Raw genomic sequence first — 20,575 nt, 5'->3', positions numbered from 1 at the left:
ACTGAAGTGCACGAAGGAAAAGCAGAAGACATAATACAAGCGCTGAAAGATAAGTTGGATGTGACAAAAATATTAGCTGTAAGACCCAAAATGATGAAGGAGTACGAAATTACGTTTGAAAAGGAAGAAGATATTGAAAATCTGAGCGAAGGATTGATGATTAAAGGAAAACTATGTGAAATTAAGAAATTGAATAACAGAGAATTTGTTGTCTCTTTCATGCATCTGCCCGCTTACCTGGATGATGCAGAGATTCTACAGAAGCTGGAGGGATGGGGGGTAACTCCTGTCTCTCAGATAAGAAGAAGATTTTATACCGGCACCAACATAGAAGATGGAACGAGGTTCCTTAAGGTACAGTTCCCAAAAGAAGTGGCCTCCTTGCCCTACAGTACTCGAATTGAAATGGAAGATGGTCCACAATACTATAGAGTGATACATAGCAAGCAGGTGAGAACCTGCAGGTTGTGTATGAGCCCTGATCATGTGATGAAGGACTGTCCAGACTTTAAATGTTTTAAATGCTCGGAAACAGGCCACTTCGCGAGGGACTGTAAGGTGGTGATGTGTCCCGACTGCAATTGTGTACTGGACAAATGCGAGTGCTGGTATGGAGACCAGCAAAATGGAGAAGAGAGGGGGAGTGGGCAGATGCATGAGACAGACAATGAAGAGGAGCAAAGGGAAGACACCGGAGAAATGCAAAGAGAGGACAATGTAAGCAAGGACAATGAAAATGAGATTGAAAAGACTGAGTTAACACAGGACATTGTGGAAATGGAGGTACAGATGGAGTTAAATGAGGTTGGAAAAGCAGAAACGGAAGAGCCAGAAGAGACTGAATGGATCGGTGAGACGGACAGAAATAACAAAGACAGTGAAAACATGGGCGGAGACAGCACTGCAAGTACATCCAATAAAAGAAGAAGAAAAGTTAAGGTAATACCCAATTTAGAAAAAGCTAAAAATAAAATGTGTAAACAAAGTAATGAGGTGAAACAAGACTGTGGAAGAAGTGCAAAAGAGGGGGAGGAAGTAGGATAACGAAATTATGATGCTAAAGTTTGTCTTTTTATCTTTTTTAATTGTGTTGAAAATTGTTACTTTTAATGCAAGAGGGTTAATCAATGGTGTGAAATTTGAAAAAGTCAAGGAACTGTGCAGGGATGAAGATGTGATTTTATTGCAAGAAACAAACTGGAAAGAGAGTGTAATGGAGGATTTTAAAAAAAGATGGGAAGGGGAATTATTTTTTAATAATGCTGAGGGAAAAATAGGAGGAGGAGTTGCGATGTTAATAAGAAACGATAGAGGTATCAGGTCAAAGCAAATGTATAATGATACAAAAGGAAAATGCATGGCTGTAGAAATTAAGATGGATGAAGATGATTTTATTTTAGTAAACGTACATGCTCCAAATGAAGAAATAGAAAAGAAAAAATATTTTAATGTAATAGCTGAATTAATGGAAAAATGGAAGAGGGTAATAATTGCGGGGGATTTTAACACTGTTTTTAGTAAAATGGATATGGCTAACGGAATGGTTTTTAAATCGGATGGGGGAAGAAAGGAGTTAATTTCATTGATGGAGGAGAAGAACATGATTGATGTGTGGAGAGAAAGAAATGGGAAAAAGAGGGAATTTACAAGAAGACAGCTGGTAGGGAATTTTATGTGTCAAACTAGAATAGACTACTTTTTAAGTACTAGGAATTTGGAATGTTTTATTGATGGAGTGTTTTATAAAGAAACGACTTTAAGTGATCACAAAATGGTGCAAATGAGAATGGATTTTAAAAAGGAAATGAGGGGACCAGGGGTATGGATTTTAAACACTGAAGTTTTAAAGGAAGAGAGTTTTAAAAAAGAGATAGAAAATAAATTAGATGAGGGGAAAAAAGACTTGATGTACATAGAAGATAAAAGGCAATGGTGGGAAAACATGAAATATGACATAAAGAAATATGTAATGAATTACTGTAAATTGTTACAAAAGGTAAAAAGAACAAAGGAACAAGAAATAAGAAAGACGTTAAGAGAGGAGTTAAATAAAAATGAAGTAAACGTGCAAAGAGTAATTGAAGTGGAGGAAAAGTTGAGGAAAATCGAAGAAGGAAAATATAAAGGGGCAACGTTAAGAAGTAAAGCTAAATATACAGTAGAAGGGGAAAAATGTAGTAGATTCTTTTTTAACCTTGAGAAAAGCAGGGCGAAGGCGGGAATAATTAAAGAACTTAGGAATAAGGAAGGACAAGTTGTTTTAAGCACGGAGGGAATTTTAAAGGAAATAAGCACATATTATGAAGAACTTTTTAGATCAGAGGAAGGGGATGAGGAAAAAAGGAACATTTTGTTACAACAGATAACACGAAAAGTCGGTGAGGGAGATAAAAAGGAATGTGATAAGGGAATAACAACTGAGGAAATTATACAAGCAATAAATCAGCTAAGTGTGAAGAAAAGCCCAGGAATAGATGGTATTGGAAGTGAGTTTTATAAGGTTTTTAAAGAAAAAGTAAGCCCGATTTTAAAAGAAGTCTATGAAGAGGTTTTTAAAAAAGAAAGAGTACACCCAAGAATGGGCTTAGGCTTAATGAAAATAATCTACAAGAGAAAAGGAGACAAAGCGGAACTGAGGAATTTTAGGCCCATTACAATGTTAAACACAGATTTTAAAATTTTAGCCAGGGTTTTAGCGAACAGATTAAAAAATATTATGCCAAACATAATAGAGACTAACCAGGCATATGGAGTAAAGGGGAGGGACATAGCAGATATCACGAGTAGCATAAGAGATATAATGGGGTACATAAAAGAAAAAGGAAAGGAGGCATATATAATAAGCATGGATTTCGAGAAGGCTTTTGACAGAGTGGAGCATGGGTTTTTATTGGCGGTTTTAAAACAATTTGGTTTTGGAGAGAATTTTATAAAATGGATCTCAGTTTTATACAGCGATATTTTAACAAAAGTTAAATGTAATGGTTTTTTAACGGAACCTTTTAAAGTTTTAAGGTCTATAAGACAAGGGTGTCCACTGTCAGCGAAGTTATATTCTTTGGTGGCTGAACCATTAGGGCTTTTAATAAACAGAGAGAAAAAAATAAAGGGAATAAAACTAGAAGAAAAAGAGGAACTGACTAAAATATTCCAGTATGCGGATGATACCACAATTATTGTTGAAAATATAGAAAGTGTTAAAGAAGTAATGGAAAAAATGAAATGCTATTGTGAGGGATCAGGTGCAAAAATAAATGAAGAAAAAACAGTATATATGAAGTTCGGAAGGTCAGAGGTTTTAACGGGGGTTGTTAAATTCCTAGAGGTACAAGAAATGAGGATTTTAGGAGCGGGGTTAGCAAAGAATGAGAAGGAAACTGTTGATAATATGTGGGATGAGACATTGGGAGGGATGGATAGGAGACTGATTTTTTGGAGAAACAGGTTTTTAAGTTTGAAAGGAAAAATTTTAATTGTAAACATGTTAATGTTATCAAAAATGTGGTACAAATTACATGTGATGCCATTGCCAAACTGGGTTTTTAAGAGAATAAAAAAGAGTATTTTAGAATTTTTATGGGAAAAAAAGCCTCCAAGGATAGCGTACAATACGCTGATAGGAAAACCAGAAGAGGGAGGGATGGGTTTAGTCGATGTGGAACAGAAGATGAAAAGCATGAGGGTAAAAGTGGTTAAGAAATATTTGGATGATAAGAAGAGAGATGAATGGAAGAAATTGATGGGTTTTTATTTAAATAAATGTGGGAATTTTAACCTTGGGGAAAACATTTTATGGATGAAGTTGAAAAGTTGGATGATGGAGGGGATACCACAGTTTTATAAAGAGGTTTTAAATGCTTGGAGGCTTTTTTTAACAGAGGTGGATTTTAATCCGGAGGGGAGGGAAGCGATTTTAAATCAGCCTCTGTTTTTAAATGACAAAATAAAGATACACGAGCGAGATATCTATTTTAAGAAGTGGCTAAAAGTGGGGATCGTAAAAGTGAGAGATGTTTTATGGGAGGTGAAAGAGGGATTTTTACCACTCCAAGTGATTAAAGATGCAATGGAGGAGGAGAAGGAGGATTTTAATGTCATGGTTTTAAAAAAACAGTATGAAGATGTCAAGAAAGCAATCCCAAGGCAATGGCTAGATGAGATTAAAAAGAAGGGAGAACGAGAAAATAAAATGTTGGTGTTTTTAAAATTTAAAGAAAAGAGGGTGGATTTTAATTTGTGTACTGTGAAAATGTTCTATGAGTTTTTTATAAATAGAGTTTTTAAAAAACCTGTTGCCAACCAGATTTGGTTAAGGCATTTTAATGAAATCGAAGAAAAAGACATTTGGAAGAATAGAACATGGAAATGGTTGGATGTAGATTTAGAATGTTTAGACTATTTTATCAGACAAAATGTGATCTATACAGAAATGAGATTGTGTATAATGCAGAAGGCAACAAATGCTCAATGTAAAGTCTGTAAAAAAGAAGATGAAGGTATTTTACATTTGTTTTTATTATGTGGAAAACTTAACCCATTTTTTAATGAACTGAAAGAAATTGTCAAAGAATTAAGAGAAAATGAAGAGGTTACTGACTGGAAAAGTTTTTTTATGCTGGGAATGACAGAGAACAAAGAAAATAAGAAACTTGTGAATTTGTTTTTAATCTTGGCAAAAAAAGCAATATTGAAAAGGAGAAATGTAGCCAGAAACAGAGATTGTATTTTAAACTTATGGGTGCTTTTTAAACAAATGGTTGAAAGTTATGTAGAAATGTTATACAATTATTTTAAATTGGAAAACCAGATGGCGGATTTTTATAAAATTTTCACAAATGATGTTATATGTATCTTTAAACAAAAGCATTTTTACATGCCAGGAGAAGATGATTAAGATGACATATTGTTATGTAATGTGAATTTTATTCCTTCAGCAACAAACTTCAATGACGATGTTAGTTTGATTATGAGATGAATGAAATTGTATGACTAAAAAAAAAAAAAAAAAAAAAAAAAAGCTATGCCCGATCTCGTCTGATCTCAGAAGCTAAGCAGGTTTGGGCCTGGTTAGTACTTGGATGGGAGACTGCCTGGGAATACCAGGTGCTGTAAGCTTTTAGGTTTCCTTCTCTTCTTATATAATGCACTGGCGGTTATAGTGGCTGATCTTTAAATAGCCCTCTCTTTGCAGGCTAGTACTTTTTTGGAATTTTTCAGTAATTATCTAATAGTTTTGCATAAAAAAAAAAAAGAGTCAATGCCCAGTCTTATAAAACCGAAACAGGTTTGGGCCTGGTTAGTACTTTTGGAAATTTTCACTAATTGTCTAATAATCTTGCAAAAAAAAAAAAAAAAAAAAGAGTCAATGCCCAGTCTTAGAAAACCGAAACAGGTGTGGGCCTGGTTAGTACTTTTGGAAATTTTCACTAATTGTCTAATAATCTTGCAAAAAAAAAAAAAAAAAAAAAGAGTCAATGCCCAGTCTTAGAAAACCGAAACAGGTTTGGGCCTGGTTAGTACTTTTGGAAATTTTCACTAATTGTCTAATAATCTTGCAAAAAAAAAAAAAAAAGAGTCAATGCCCAGTCTTAGAAAACCGAAACAGGTTTGGGCCTGGTTAGTACTTTTGGAAATTTTCACTAATTGTCTAATAATCTTGCAAAAAAAAAAAAAAAAAAGAGTCAATGCCCAGTCTTAGAAAACCGAAACAGGTTTGGGCCAGGTTAGTACTTTTGGAAATTTTCAGTAATTATGTAATAAATTTGCAAAAAAAACAATTAAATAAATAAAGAGTCAATGCCCAATCTCAGAATCTAAACAGGTTTGGGCCCAGTTAGTACTTGGATGGGAGACTGCCTGGAAATACCGATTATAGTGGCTGATCTTTAAATAGCCCTCTCTTTGCAGCCTCCTTCGCTTACTGCCATACCAGTCTGGCTATGCCCGATCTTGTCTAATCTCAGAAGCTAAGAAGGTTTGGGCCAGGTTAGTACTTGGATGGGAGACTCCCAGGGAATACCAGGTGCTGTAAGATATTTAGGTTTCCTTCTCTACTTATCTAATTCACTGGCGGTTATAGTGGCTGATCTTTAAATAGCCCTCCCTTTGCAGCCTCCTTCGCTTACGGCCATACCAGCCTGGCTATGCCCGATCTCGTCTGATCTCGGAAACTAAGCAGGTTTGGGCCTGGTTAGTACTTGGATGGGAGACTTCCTGGGAATACCAGGTGCTTTTAGGTTTCCTTCTCTACTTATATAATGCACTGGCGGTTATAGTGGCTGATCTTTAAATAGCCCTCTCTTTGCAGCCTAGTACTTTTGGAATTTTTCAGTAATTATCTAATAGTTTTGCATAAATTAAAAAAAAAAAAAAAAAGAGTCAATGCCCAGTCTTAGAAAACCGAAACAGGTTTGGGCCTGGTTAGTACTTTTGGAAATTTTCACTAATTGTCTAATAATCTTGCAAAAAAAAAAAAAAAAAAAAATAGTCAATGCCCAGTCTTAGAAAACCGAAACAGGTTTGGGCCTGGTTAGTACTTTTGGAAATTTTCACTAATTGTCTAATAATCTTGCAAAAAAAAAAAAAAAAAAAAGAGTCAATGCCCAGTCTTAGAAAACCGAAACAGGTTTGGGCCTGGTTAGTACTTTTGGAAATTTTCACTAATTGTCTAATAATCTTGCAAAAAAAAAAAAAAAGAGTCAATGCCCAGTCTTAGAAAACCGAAACAGGTTTGGGCCTGGTTAGTACTTTTGGAAATTTTCACTAATTGTCTAATAATCTTGCAAAAAAAAAAAAAAAAAAAGAGTCAATGCCCAGTCTTAGAAATCCGAAACAGTTTTGGGCCAGGTTAGTACTTTTGGAAATTTTCAGTAATTATGTAATAAATTTGCAAAAAAAACAATTAAATAAATAAAGAGTCAATGCCCAATCTCAGAATCTAAGCAGGTTTGGGCCCAGTTAGTACTTGGATGGGAGACTGCCTGGAAATACCGATTATAGTGGCTGATCTTTAAATAGCCCTCTCTTTGCAGCCTCCTTTGCTTACTGCCATACCAGCCTGGCTATGCCCGATCTTGTCTGATCTCAGAAGCTAAGCAGGTTTGGGCCTGGTTAGTACTTGGATGGGAGACCGCCTGGGAATACCAGGTGCTGTAAGCTTTTAGGTTTCCTTCTCTACTTATATAATGCACTGGCAGTTATAGTGGCTGATCTTTAAATAGCCCTCTCTTTGCGGCCTCTTTCGCTTACGGCCATACCAGCCTGGCTATGCCCGATCTCGTCTGATCTCGGAAGCTAAGCAGGTTTGGGCCTGGTTAGTACTTGGATGGGAGACCGCCTGGGAATACCAGGCGCTGTAAGCTTTTAGGTTTCCTTCTCTACTTATATAATGCACTGGCGGTTATAGTGGCTGATCTTTAAATAGCCCTCTCTTTGCAGCCTAGTACTTTTGGAAATTTTCACTAATTGTCTAATAATCTTACAAAAAAAAAAAAAAAAAAAAAAGAGTCAATGCCCAGTCTTAGAAAACCAAAACAGGTTTGGGCCTGGTTAGTACTTTTGGAAATTTTCACTAATTGTCTAATAATCTTGCAAAAAAAAAAAAAAAAAAAAAAAAAAGAGTCAATGCCCAGTCTTAGAAATCCGAAACAGGTTTGGGCCTCTGATCTCGGAAGCTAAGCAGGTTTGGGCCTGGTTAGTACTTGGATGGGAGACCGCCTGGGAATACCAGGTGCTGTAAGCTTTTAGGTTTCCTTCTCTACTTATATAATGCACTGGTGGTTATAGTGGCTGATCTTTAAATAGCCCTCTCTTTGCAACCGCCTTCGCTTACGGCCATACCAGCCTGGCTATGCCCGATCTTGTCTGATCTCAGAAGCTAAGCAGGTTTGGGCCTGGTTAGTACTTGGATGGGAGACCGCCTGGGAATACCAGGTGCTGTAAGCTTTTAGGTTTCCTTCTCTACTTATATAATGCACTGGCAGTTATAGTGGCTGATCTTTAAATAGCCCTCTCTTTGCGGCCTCTTTCGCTTACGGCCATACCAGCCTGGCTATGCCCGATCTCGTCTGATCTCGGAAGCTAAGCAGGTTTGGGCCTGGTTAGTACTTGGATGGGAGACCGCCTGGGAATACCAGGCGCTGTAAGCTTTTAGGTTTCCTTCTCTACTTATATAATGCACTGGCAGTTATAGTGGCTGATCTTTAAATAGCCCTCTCTTTGCGGCTTCTTTCGCTTACGGCCATACCAGCCTGGCTATGCCCGATCTCGTCTGATCTCGGAAGCTAAGCAGGTTTGGGCCTGGTTAGTACTTGGATGGGAGACCGCCTGGGAATACCAGGCGCTGTAAGCTTTTAGGTTTCCTTCTCTACTTATATAATGCACTGGCGGTTATAGTGGCTGATCTTTAAATAGCCCTCTCTTTGCAGCCTAGTACTTTTGGAAATTTTCACTAATTGTCTAATAATCTTGCAAAAAAAAAAAAAAAAAAAAAGAGTCAATGCCCAGTCTTAGAAAACCGAAACAGGTTTGGGCCTGGTTAGTACTTTTGGAAATTTTCACTAATTGTCTAATAATCTTGCAAAAAAAAAAAAAAAAAAAAAAGAGTCAATGCCCAGTCTTAGAAATCCGAAACAGGTTTGGGCCTCTGATCTCGGAAGCTAAGCAGGTTTGGGCCTGGTTAGTACTTGGATGGGAGACCGCCTGGGAATACCAGGTGCTGTAAGCTTTTAGGTTTCCTTCTCTACTTATATAATGCACTGGTGGTTATAGTGGCTGATCTTTAAATAGCCCTCTCTTTGCAACCGCCTTCGCTTACGGCCATACCAACCTGAGCACACTAGAGGCACTAGTGAGCAAACAGGAAGTGATTGTGCCAGAGAGGGGTGAGGGAGGCTCACCCAAACTTTTTGTGTTTTGTTATTTTGGTTTGGTTAAAATAAGTGTTTTTGTTTGTAGTATTTTGTTATTTTTGTTTTATTTGTGTCCTCCCAACAGCTCTGCTGTTTGGGAGGGATCTGTCGGGGTTTGTTTTATGTAAAATGGATAGATTAATGGCAACTGACATGGATTTGACACGAGGAACACGGAGGCAAGCAGAAAATGGACTGGGTTATCGACAAAGAGAAAAGGATTACAATGAAATAACTGATAAGAGGATTTACACAAAAGAAGCGACTGTGGTGGTGGATTTGTCGGAGGTACAAGACGGGAGAGCAGAGGATATTATAAAAGCACTAACAGAAAAGATTGAAGTAACAAGAATTTTAGCAATACGACCTAAGCAGATGAGGGAATATGAGATTACATTGGAGCATGAAGAGGACACTGAGAAACTGGTTGATGGACTAACCATTAAAGGTAAAATTTGTGAAATCAAAAAGTTACACAACAGAGACTTTGTTGTCTCGTTCATGCATTTGCCTGCATACATGAATGACCATGAGATTTTAAATAAGCTTGAAGGATGGGGAGTAACACCCATTTCTCAAATAAGGAGGAGATTCTACTCGGGCACCCATATAGAAGATGGAACGAGGTTCTTAAGAGTGCGTTTTCCAAAGGAAGTGGCTTCTTTACCATACAGCACAAGGATGGAGACCGAGGGAGGTCCTCAATACTTTAGGGTGATACACTGTAAGCAGGTGAAGACCTGTAGACTGTGTATGAGCCCTGACCATATAATGAAGGACTGTCCGGACTTCAAATGTCACAAATGCGAGGAAAGAGGCCATTTCGCAAGAGACTGTACTGCGATAAGGTGCCCAGACTGTAAAATGACATTGGACAAATGTGAATGTTGGATGGACAATGAGCAACAGGAAGAGGATCAAGTGAGCGGGCAAATGCATGAGAATGATAATGAGGAGGAGCAACAGGAGGACGCAGAAAAATCCAAGGAAAAGAACATAGGAAATGGACATGAATTAACAACATCAACACAGGAAGAGGAAGAGACATGGACACCAATGCAGATAACGGCGAGTATACAGAATATACTAGACAAAGTGGAGGAGCAGGAAGGAGTCAACGAAGAAGGGGAGCTAGACATTGAGAGTGGAAACATCACGGATGGTGGGAGCACGGGGGCATCGAACAAAAGAAGAAGAGTGAAAAAGGTAACACCAAATATTGAAAAAGCAAGGAAAAGAGTGGTGAAGGAAGTGTTTACAGAAAATCAGGACAGTGGTGGACTTTTAGAAGAGGGAGAAGATATGGACTAATAAGATGGGTATTTTATCGTTTTTGTTTTACTTTATGGTGTTGAGAATTGTGTCCTTTAATGCAAGAGGATTATTGAATGTTTTGAAATTTGAAAAGATGAAAGAGTTGTGTAAAAATGATGATATGATTTTATTGCAAGAAACTAACTGGAAAGGAAATGTAATGGAAGATTTTAAAAGAAGGTGGGATGGGGAAATATTTTTTAGTAACGGGGAGAAAAGTTTGGGAGGAGGAGTGGCTATTTTGATTAAAAAAGGGAAAGCTACTATGACAAAACAAATCTATGATGATAAAAAAGGGAAATGTATTGCAGTAGAAATTGATTTTGAGGATGAAAAATTTATTGTAGTAAATATACATGCACCAAATGAGGAAAAGGATAAGAAAATGTATTTTAATGTTTTAAGAGACATAATAGAGAAATGGAAAAGGGTGGTGGTTGCAGGGGATTTTAATACTGTTTTTAGCAAAATAGACATGGCTAATGGGATGGTTTTTAGGACGGACGGTGGAAGGAAGGAACTTAAATTATTGATGGAAGAAAAAAATATGATTGATGTTTGGAGAGAAAGAAATGGAAAAAAGAGAGAATATTCCAGAAAACAGTTAGTTGGGAATTTTATGTGCCAAACTAGGATAGATTATTTTCTGAGCACAAGAAATTTGGATTGTTTTATTGATGATGTACTTTATAAAGAAACAACTTTAAGTGATCATAAAATGGTTTTAATGAGGATGGATTTTAAAAGGGAAACGAAAGGGCCTGGGGTATGGATTTTAAATACAGAAATCTTAAATCATGAAAGTTTTAAAAATGGGATAGAGAATTTATTAGATGAGGAAAAAAAAGATGCAATGTATTTAGAAGATAAAAGACAATGGTGGGAAAATGTGAAATTTGAAATAAAGAAATATTCAATTAATTTCTGTAATATACTGCAAAGGGTGAAAAGGACAAAGGAAAAAGAAATAAGAAGAACGTTAAAAGAAGAGTTAAACAAAAATGAAGTAAATGTGCAAAAAGTGTTTGAAATGGAGGAGAAGCTTAAAAAAATGGAGGAAGACAAATGCCAGGGAGCGATGTTGAGAAGTAAAGCTAAATACACAATAGAGGGGGAAAAATGTAACAGATTCTTTTTTAATCTCGAAAAAAGTAGGGGAAAAGCTGAAATGATCAAAGAGCTTAAAAACAGAGATGGCCAGTCGGTTTTTAATACAGGAGAGATTTTAAAAGAAATAGAGACTTTTTATGAAAAGCTTTTTAAATCAGAAGGGGTGGAGGAGGAGAAGGGAAATGTTTTGTTGCAAAGAATAACTAGGAAAGTTGGAGAAGAAGATAAAATAGACTGTGAAAAGGAGATAGAAACGGAAGAAATTATACAAGCTATAAACTCCCTAAGAGTAAAAAAGAGTCCAGGAATAGATGGTATTGGAAGTGAATTTTACAAAGTTTTTAAAGAAAAACTCAGTGTGATTTTAAAGGGGATTTATGATGATATTTTTAGGAAAGAAGGAGTCAATCCAAGAATGGGGTTAGGTTTAATGAAAATAATTTATAAGAAACAAGGTGATAAAACAAATTTGAAGAATTTTAGACCCATCACAATGCTAAATACTGATTTTAAGATTTTAGCTAAAGTTTTAGCTAACAGATTGAAGAATGTAATGCCAAGTATAATTGAAACTAATCAAGCATATGGTGTAAAAGGGAGGGACATAGCAGACATTACAAGTAGCATAAGAGACATAATAGGTTATATAAAAGAAAAGGAAAAGAAAGCATATGTTATAAGGTTGGATTTTGAAAAAGCATTTGATAGAGTGGAGCATAAATTCTTATTTTCTGTTTTAAAGAAGTTCGGTTTTGGGGAAAATTTTATTAAATGGATTGCAATTTTATACAAGGATATCTTAACGAAAGTAAAATGTAATGGATTTTTAAGTCAACCTTTTAAAGTTTTAAGGTCTATAAGGCAGGGGTGTCCGTTATCAGCACAGCTTTATTCTTTGGTGGCAGAACCTTTAGGACTTTTAATAAATAAGGAGGAAGGAATAAAAGGAATAAAAATGGAAGAGGAAGGGGAATTTAAGAAAATCTTTCAATACGCAGATGATACAACAATTGTGGTGGAAAATATGGAAAGCGTTAAAAAGGTTATGGAAAAAATTAAATACTATTGTGATGGGACGGGTGCAAAAATCAATGAAGAAAAAACTGTGTATATGAAATTTGGAGGGGTGGTGGATTTAGCAGGGGTGTTTAAGTTCATGGAGGTACAGGAAATAAAGATTTTAGGGGTGGTGTTAGCAAAGAATGAAAAAGTGGCAGTAGATAATATGTGGGAAGGGATAGTAGGTGGAATGGAGAGAAGGTTGATTTTTTGGAGGAACATGTTTTTAAGTTTGAGGGGGAAAATATTAATTGTGAATTTGTTAATGTTGTCTAAAATGTGGTATGTTTTACATGTGATGCCATTGCCAAACTGGGTTTTAAAAAGGATAAAGAAATGTGTTTTAGAGTTTTTATGGGATAAAAAGCCTCCAAGGATTGCTTATTTTACATTAATAGGGCAGCTGGATGAGGGAGGGATGGGTTTAGTGGATGTGGAACAAAAAATGAAAAGTATGAGGGTGAAAGTTGTTAAAAAATATCTGGATAGGACAAACAAAGCTGAATGGAAAAAAATGATGGGTTTTTATCTAAATAAATGTGGGAATTTTAAATTGGGGGATAATATTTTATGGATGAAACTCAAAAATTGGATGCTAGAGGGTATACCAGGATTTTATCAGGAAGTTTTAAGTGCTTGGAGACTTTTTTTAACAGAGGTTGATTTTAATCCGAGGGGGAGGGAAGTTGTTTTAAATCAACCTCTGTTTCTGAATGGAAAGATAAAGCTACAAGAGCAGGATATCTATTTTAAAAAATGGATGAAGGTGGGAATTTTAAAAATACGAGATGTTTTATGGGAATATAAAGAGGGATTTTTACCATTGCAGGTCATTATAGATGCTATGGAAGAGGAGAAGGAGGATTTTAATATGTCAGGTTTAAGAAGACAATATGAGGATGTAAAAAAGGCAATCCCAAGGCAATGGCTGGATGAAATAAGCAAAGGGGGGAGAAGCGAAAACAAAATGGATGTGTTTTTCAAATGGAAAGATAAGTGGTTTGACTTAAATTTGGGAACTGTTGGAATGTTTTACTGTTTTTTTAGAAATTCTGTTTTTAAAAAACCTATTGCTAATGTATTTTGGATGAGGCATTTTAATGAAGTCAAAGAGAAAGATATTTGGAAGATCCTAAAATGGCAATGTTTGGATGTGGAACTAAAATGTTTGGATTATTTTATAAGACACAATGTGGTTTTTACTGAAATGCGATTGTGTGCAATGCTAAAAGAAACAAATGCACAGTGCAAAGTATGTAAAAATGCTGATGAAGGTATTTTACACTTGTTTTTATATTGTGAAAAACTGACCCCTTTTTTTAAAGAACTAAAAGAGACAATTAATGCTTTGAGGGATAATAAGGGGGATTTGAACTGGGAGATGAATTTTATGTTAGGAATGAACGAGAATAATGCAAATAAGAAACTAATTAATTTATTATTAATTTTGGCAAAAAAGGCAATTTGGAAAAGAAGAAATGTGGCTAAAAACAGGGACTTTATTTTAAATTTGTGGTTACTGTTTAAAGGGATGGTGGGAGACTATGTTCAAACGTTGTATAATTATTTTATATTTGAAAACAAGGTGGGAAATTTTTACAAAATATTTACAAAAGATGTTGTGTGGATTCTTGGGCAAATGCATATTGCAATGCCTGAAAAGGATGTTTTTTAGTTTTTTCTAATGTTTATTTGATTGAATGTAAAATTTATGCTTACTAAATAAAAAAAAAAAAAAAAAAAAAAAAAAAAAAAAAAAAAGCTATGCCCGATCTCGTCTGATCTCAGAAGCTAAGCAGGTTTGGGCCTGGTTAGTACTTGGATGGGAGACTGCCTGGGAATACCAGGTGCTGTAAGCTTTTAGGTTTCCTTCTCTTCTTATATAATGCACTGGCGGTTATAGTGGCTGATCTTTAAATAGCCCTCTCTTTGCAGGCTAGTACTTTTGGAATTTTTCAGTAATTATCTAATAGTTTTGCATAAAAAAAAAAAAAGAGTCAATGCCCAGTCTTATAAAACCGAAACAGGTTTGGGCCTGGTTAGTACTTTTGGAAATTTTCACTAATTGTCTAATAATCTTGCAAAAAAAAAAAAAAAAAAAAGAGTCAATGCCCAGTCTTAGAAAACCGAAACAGGTGTGGGCCTGGTTAGTACTTTTGGAAATTTTCACTAATTGTCTAATAATCTTGCAAAAAAAAAAAGAGTCAATGCCCAGTCTTAGAAAACCGAAACAGGTTTGGGCCTGGTTAGTACTTTTGGAAATTTTCACTAATTGTCTAATAATCTTGCAAAAAAAAAAAAAAAAAAAGAGTCAATGCCCAGTCTTAGAAAACCGAAACAGGTTTGGGCCAGGTTAGTACTTTTGGAAATTTTCAGTAATTATGTAATAAATTTGCAAAAAAAACAATTAAATAAATAAAGAGTCAATGCCCAATCTCAGAATCTAAACAGGTTTGGGCCCAGTTAGTACTTGGATGGGAGACTGCCTGGAAATACCGATTATAGTGGCTGATCTTTAAATAGCCCTCTCTTTGCAGCCTCCTTCGCTTACTGCCATACCAGCCTGGCTATGCCCGATCTTGTCTAATCTCAGAAGCTAAGAAGGTTTGGGCCAGGTTAGTACTTGGATGGGAGACTCCCAGGGAATACCAGGTGCTGTAAGATATTTAGGTTTCCTTCTCTACTTATCTAATTCACTGGCGGTTATAGTGGCTGATCTTTAAATAGCCCTCCCTTTGCAGCCTCCTTCGCTTACGGCCATACCAGCCTGGCTATGCCCGATCTCGTCTGATCTCGGAAACTAAGCAGGTTTGGGCCTGGTTAGTACTTGGATGGGAGACTGCCTGGGAATACCAGGTGCTGTAAGCTTTTAGGTTTCCTTCTCTACTTATATAATGCACTGGCGGTTATAGTGGCTGATCTTTAAATTGCCCTCTCTTTGCAGCCTCCTTTGCTTACGGCCATACCAGCCTGGCTATGCCTGATCTCGTCTGATCTCGGAAGCTAAGCAGGTTTGGGCCCGGTTAGTACTTGGATGGGAGACCGCCTGGGAATACCAGGTGCTGTAAGCTTTTAGTTTTCCTTCTCTACTTATATAATGCACTGGCGGTTATAGTGGCTGATCTTTAAATAGCCCTCTCTTTGCAGCCTAGTACTTTTGGAATTTTTCAGTAATTATCTAATAGTTTTGTATAAAAAAAAAAAAAAAAAAAAAGAGTCAATGCCCAGTCTTAGAAAACCGAAACAGGTTTGGGCCTGGTTAGTACTTTTGGAAATTTTCACTAATTGTCTAATAATCTTGAAAAAAAAAAAAAAAAAAGAGTCAATGCCCAGTCTTAGAAAACCGAAACAGGTTTGGGCCTGGTTAGTACTTTTGGAAATTTTCACTAATTGTCTAATAATCTTGCAAAAAAAAAAAAAAAAAAAGAGTCAATGCCCAGTCTTAGAAAACCGAAACAGGTTTGGGCCTGGTTAGTACTTTTGGAAATTTTCACTAATTGTCTAATAATCTTGCAAAAAAAAAAAAAAAAAAGAGTCAATGCCCAGTCTTAGAAAACGGAAACAGGTTTGGGCCAGGTTAGTACTTTTGGAAATGTTCATTAATTATGTAAGAAATTAGCAAAAAAAACAATTAAATAAATAAAGAGTCAATGCCCAATCTCAGAATCTAAGCAGGTTTGGGCCCAGTTAGTACTTGGATGGGAGACTGCCTGGAAATACCGATTATAGTGGCTGATCTTTAAATAGCCATCTCTTTGCAGCCTCCTTCGCTTACTGCCATACCAGCCTGGCTATGCCCTATCTCGTCTAATCTCGGAAGCTAATCAGGTTTGGGCCTGGTTAGTACTTGGATGGGAGACCGCCTGGGAATACCAGGTGCTGTAAGCTGTTAGGTTTCCTTCTCTACTTAGACGGCCATACCAACCTGAGGGCGCTAGAGAGCTACAGGAAGTGTTGGCTGCAGTTGGGAGAGGAAGGCTCTCCTCCATTTTGATTTTTCTGTCAGTGTTTGTTTGGTGAGTTGTTTTTGGACTTTAGTTTTTCTTTTGTGTTTTTTTCAGTTTTAAACCACCTAACAGCAGCATCTTGCTGGCTGGAGGGTGGTTAATTTTTTGTTTGATTTTTGTACAATGGACGGATTATTGGCAAACGACACTGGACTGGCTGGAGAGACACGCATGGCAAACGACACTGGAATGGCTGGAGAGACACGTATGGCAAACGAAACTGGACTGGCTGGAGAGACACGTATGGCAAACGACACTGGACTGCTTGGAGAGACACGTATGGCAAATGACCCTGGACTGGCTGGAGAGACACGCATGGCAAATGACCCTGGAGTGGAGTATCGACAACGAGCAGGACACGGTAAAAAACAAGATGCAAGAGATAAAATTGGTGAAAGGAAATACCTAAAGGAGGCAACTGTGATTGTGAATGTCGAGAACGTAAATGAGGTGAGAGCTGTGGATATTATTAAAGCGGTGACGGAAAAATGTGGATATGGTAAAATTTTAGCACTAAGGCCAAGACAAGGAAAGGAATATGAACTGACAATGGAGAAAGAAGAAACATGTGATGAACTGACTGAGGGATTGTTAATTAAAGGAGTTAACTGTGAGATAAAGAAACTGCAAAATAGAGATTATGTTGTTTCCTTCATGCACCTGCCCGTCTACCTTGATGATAAAGACATTTTTAGAAAATTGGAGGGATGGGGAGTTAATCCCATTTCAAAATTAAAAAGAAGATGCTACCCGAGCACTGAAATAGAGGATGGAACAAGGTTTTTAAAAGTGAGATTCCCCAAGGAGGTGGCATCATTGCCCTACAGCACAAAGCTGGAAACAGCAGAAGGGCCGCAGTACTTTAGGGTGATGCACAGCCACCAGGTGAAGACCTGTAAGCTGTGCATGAGCCCGGATCATCTGCTCAAAGAATGCCCTGAATTTAAGTGTCACAAGTGCGAGGAAAGGGGACATTTCGCAAGGGATTGCAATGCGGTCAGATGCCCGGAGTGTCAAAAGATTTTAAACAAGTGTGAGTGTTGGATGGAGGGAGAGGAAGGAGGTCTGGAGCATCGGGTGGACGGACAGGTGCATGAAGGAAACACTGAAGAGGAAGGAGATATTGATGAAGGACAAGGGGATGAAGGATTATCACAAAAGGAAACAGAAGGAGGAACAGGCAACCAAGAGGAAGAAGAAGAAGGAAAAAAGAATGATATGGATGAGGAACAAACAGCAGAACAGAATACCCAATGGACAGAAATGGAAATATCGGACAGTTTTAAAAATCTTTTGGATAATGTGGAGAGGGATGGACAGGGAATGTATGAGCAAAACAAAGAAATGGACAGTGAAGAAGAAACAAGGATGGACAACATGGGAAAAGACAGAGGGGAGAGAGGACAAAGTAGAAGAAGAACATTAAAGGTAAAACCAAATGTGGAAAATGCAAGAAAAAAGTTAATGACAAGGGGCCGAGTAAAAAGTGTAAACAGATATGAAGTGTTAAGAGGGCTGGAGGGAGAAGATGGAAAATAATGGTTTTTATGTATTTATTTTTATTTATTTTAATGGTTTTAAGTTGTGTTACTTTTAATGCAAGGGGATTGATGGACATGGGTAAATTTGAAAAGGTGAAAGAAATGTGTAAAGGAGAGGATGTGATTTTATTACAAGAAACTAACTGGAGGGAAGAGTACATGACTGAAATAAGGAAAAGGTGGAGCGGAGAGATTTTATATAACAATGGTGATGGGAGGCTTGGAAGAGGAGTTGCGATTTTAATAAAAGAAAACTGTGGGGTATCATGTAAAACAATATATAATGACGTAGATGGGAAATGTATTGCGGTTGAAATGGAGTATGAGGAGAAAAAAGTTATTGTAGTTAATATTCATGCACCGACTGTAGAGAATGAAAAGAAGGAATATTTTAATGTATTAAGAGATTTTTTAAAAAAGCATAAAGAAGTTATTATGATGGGTGATTTTAATACCGTTTTCAGTAAATTAGAAATGGGTGAGGGAATGGTTTTTAAAAATGATAAAGGAAGAAAAGAACTGAAACTATTAATGGAAGAAAATAATATGATTGATGTATGGAGAGAAAGAAATGAAAAAAAGAAAGAATATTCAAGGAGGCAATTAGTAGGGAATTTTATGTGTAAGACAAGGATTGATTTTATTTTGTGTACAAGGAACATTGAAGGATATATCGGTAACATTAAATATGAAGAATCAAGCTTAAGTGACCATAAACCAATTTTTTTGCAAGTAGACTGGAGTTCAGTGAAAAGAGGGCCGGGTGTATGGGTGTTAAATGTAGAGGTTTTGAAGAATGAGGAGTATGTTTTAAGTATTAAAGAAATTATTGAAAAAGAAAAGGAGAATGAAATGTACAGTGAAGATAAAAGGATATGGTGGGAAAATGTTAAATATTTAGTTAAAAAATTCACAATAAAGTATTGCAAATTAATACAGATATGTAAGAGGAAGAAGGAGAGAGAAATAAGAGAAAAATTGGAAAAGGAATTAAATGAGAATGGGAAAAATATACAAAAAATAAAATAATTGGAGGGAATATTGAAAGAAATGGAAGAGAAAAAATATGAAGGAGCAAGACTAAGAAGTAAAGCTAAATATACTGTGGAGGGAGAAAAATGTACAAAATTTTTCTTTGATCTAGAAAAAATACGAGGGAAAGCTGGAATGATTAAAGAAATAAGAGGAAAAAATGGTGTAGTGGTGGAAACAAATGAGGAAATATTAAAAGAAGTAAAAGCATATTATGAGAACCTGTTTAGTACTGAGGGGTTGAAGGAAGAAGAGAAATTGGAGTTACTTAAGCAAATAAAAACAACAGTAGGAGAAGTAGACAAAAAAGAGTGTGATGAAGAGATAAGAGAAGAAGAGATAAAAAGAGCAATAAGTGATTTAACAAAAATAAAAGTCCAGGTATAGATGGTTTGGGGAGTGAATTTTATATTGTTTTTAAAGATTTTTTAACCAGTATTTTAAAAGAAGTATATGAAGAGATCTTTAAAAAAGAAGAAATGAATCAGAGAATGGGGATGGGATTATTAAAGTTGATATATAAAAGAAAAGGAGATAAAGTAGACTTAAAAAATTATAGACCAATTACAATGTTGAATACAGATCTGAAAATTTTAACAAAAGTTTTAGCCAACAGATTGAAAGAGGTAATGCCAACCATAATTGAAACAAATCAAGTGTATGGAGTTAAAGGGAAAGATATAGCGGACACAACTTTAAGTATAATAGATAGAATAAGATATATGAAAGAAAAAAACAAAAAAGGATATGTTATTAGTTTGGATTTCAAAAAGGCTTTTGATAGAGTGGAGCATGAATATTTATTTGGAATTTTAAGAAGGTACGGGTTTGGGGAAAATTTTATCAAGTGGATTACTATTTTATATAGGGGAGCAATAACAAGAATACAGTGTAATGGTTTTTTAACTGAATGTTTTAAAATTACTAGATCAATAAGACAAGGATGTCCATTATCAGCGCTTTTATATTCTTTAGTTGCAGAACCATTGGGATTAGCTATTAAAATAGACGAAGACATAAGAGGGATAAACATTGAAGGAAGTGAGGGAAATGAAAAAATATTTCAATATGCAGATGATACGACAATAATAGTTAAAGATATAGAGAGTGTTAATAAAGTAATGGAAGTAGTACAGATGTTTTGTAGGGGATCAGGAGGTAAGATAAATGAAGAAAAAACTATATATATGAGATTTGGAGGGGTGACTGTTTTAACAGAGTATTTTCATTTTAAAGAAACAAAAGAAATAAGGATTTTAGGTGTTCTAATGGGAAAAGAAGAAAGGAATGTTAAAGAAAAAATGTGGGAAGAAATAGTAGGAGGTATTGAAAGAAGGTTAAATTTTTGGAAATTGAGGACATTAAGTTTAAAAGGGAAGGTTTTAATTTTAAATGTGTTAATGGTGTCAAAGTTGTGGTATGTTTTATATGTGACTGCTATGCCAATGTGGGTGGAGACAAGGTTGAAAAAATGTTTTTTAGATTTTTTATGGAATAGTAAACCATCAAGAATTGCATATAGTACATTAATAGGAGAAATAGGGAAAGGAGGGATGGGATTAATTGATGTTGAACAGAGAAAAAATAGCTTAAGAATTAAAAT

At 36.0% G+C, this 20,575-nt stretch overlaps 8 non-coding genes and 3 pseudogenes across 8 annotated transcripts; all 11 read left to right on the top strand.

Moving 5' to 3' along the window:
- Positions 1–5,915: 5,915 nt before the first annotated feature.
- Positions 5,916–6,034, top strand: LOC132153311 (5S ribosomal RNA; annotated as a pseudogene).
- An 85-nt stretch (positions 6,035–6,119) lies between these two features.
- Positions 6,120–6,238, top strand: LOC132153703 (5S ribosomal RNA). Its single transcript, XR_009437009.1, has one exon. It is a non-coding gene; the product is annotated as a 5S ribosomal RNA (ribosomal RNA).
- An 801-nt stretch (positions 6,239–7,039) lies between these two features.
- On the top strand, positions 7,040–7,158 carry LOC132153607 (5S ribosomal RNA). The gene has a single exon (XR_009436916.1). It is a non-coding gene; the product is annotated as a 5S ribosomal RNA (ribosomal RNA).
- An 84-nt stretch (positions 7,159–7,242) lies between these two features.
- LOC132153387 (5S ribosomal RNA) lies at positions 7,243–7,361 on the top strand. Its single transcript, XR_009436707.1, has one exon. It is a non-coding gene; the product is annotated as a 5S ribosomal RNA (ribosomal RNA).
- A 464-nt stretch (positions 7,362–7,825) lies between these two features.
- Positions 7,826–7,944, top strand: LOC132153467 (5S ribosomal RNA). Its single transcript, XR_009436783.1, has one exon. It is a non-coding gene; the product is annotated as a 5S ribosomal RNA (ribosomal RNA).
- Positions 7,945–8,028: 84 nt separating this feature from the next.
- LOC132153376 (5S ribosomal RNA) lies at positions 8,029–8,147 on the top strand. The gene has a single exon (XR_009436696.1). It is a non-coding gene; the product is annotated as a 5S ribosomal RNA (ribosomal RNA).
- Positions 8,148–8,231: 84 nt separating this feature from the next.
- LOC132153364 (5S ribosomal RNA) lies at positions 8,232–8,350 on the top strand. Its single transcript, XR_009436684.1, has one exon. It is a non-coding gene; the product is annotated as a 5S ribosomal RNA (ribosomal RNA).
- Positions 8,351–14,937: 6,587 nt separating this feature from the next.
- LOC132153854 (5S ribosomal RNA) lies at positions 14,938–15,056 on the top strand (annotated as a pseudogene).
- Positions 15,057–15,141: 85 nt separating this feature from the next.
- On the top strand, positions 15,142–15,260 carry LOC132153411 (5S ribosomal RNA). The gene has a single exon (XR_009436729.1). It is a non-coding gene; the product is annotated as a 5S ribosomal RNA (ribosomal RNA).
- An 84-nt stretch (positions 15,261–15,344) lies between these two features.
- Positions 15,345–15,463, top strand: LOC132153576 (5S ribosomal RNA). Its single transcript, XR_009436886.1, has one exon. It is a non-coding gene; the product is annotated as a 5S ribosomal RNA (ribosomal RNA).
- Positions 15,464–16,161: 698 nt separating this feature from the next.
- LOC132153790 (5S ribosomal RNA) lies at positions 16,162–16,280 on the top strand (annotated as a pseudogene).
- The last annotated feature ends 4,295 nt before the right edge of the window (positions 16,281–20,575 follow it).

Source organism: Carassius carassius, chromosome 11 (assembly GCF_963082965.1).
Source record: "Carassius carassius chromosome 11, fCarCar2.1, whole genome shotgun sequence".
Classification (NCBI taxonomy): domain Eukaryota; kingdom Metazoa; phylum Chordata; class Actinopteri; order Cypriniformes; family Cyprinidae; genus Carassius; species Carassius carassius.
Note: the sequence above shows the minus strand (reverse complement) of the source record. Positions and strands in the feature narration are given on the sequence as shown.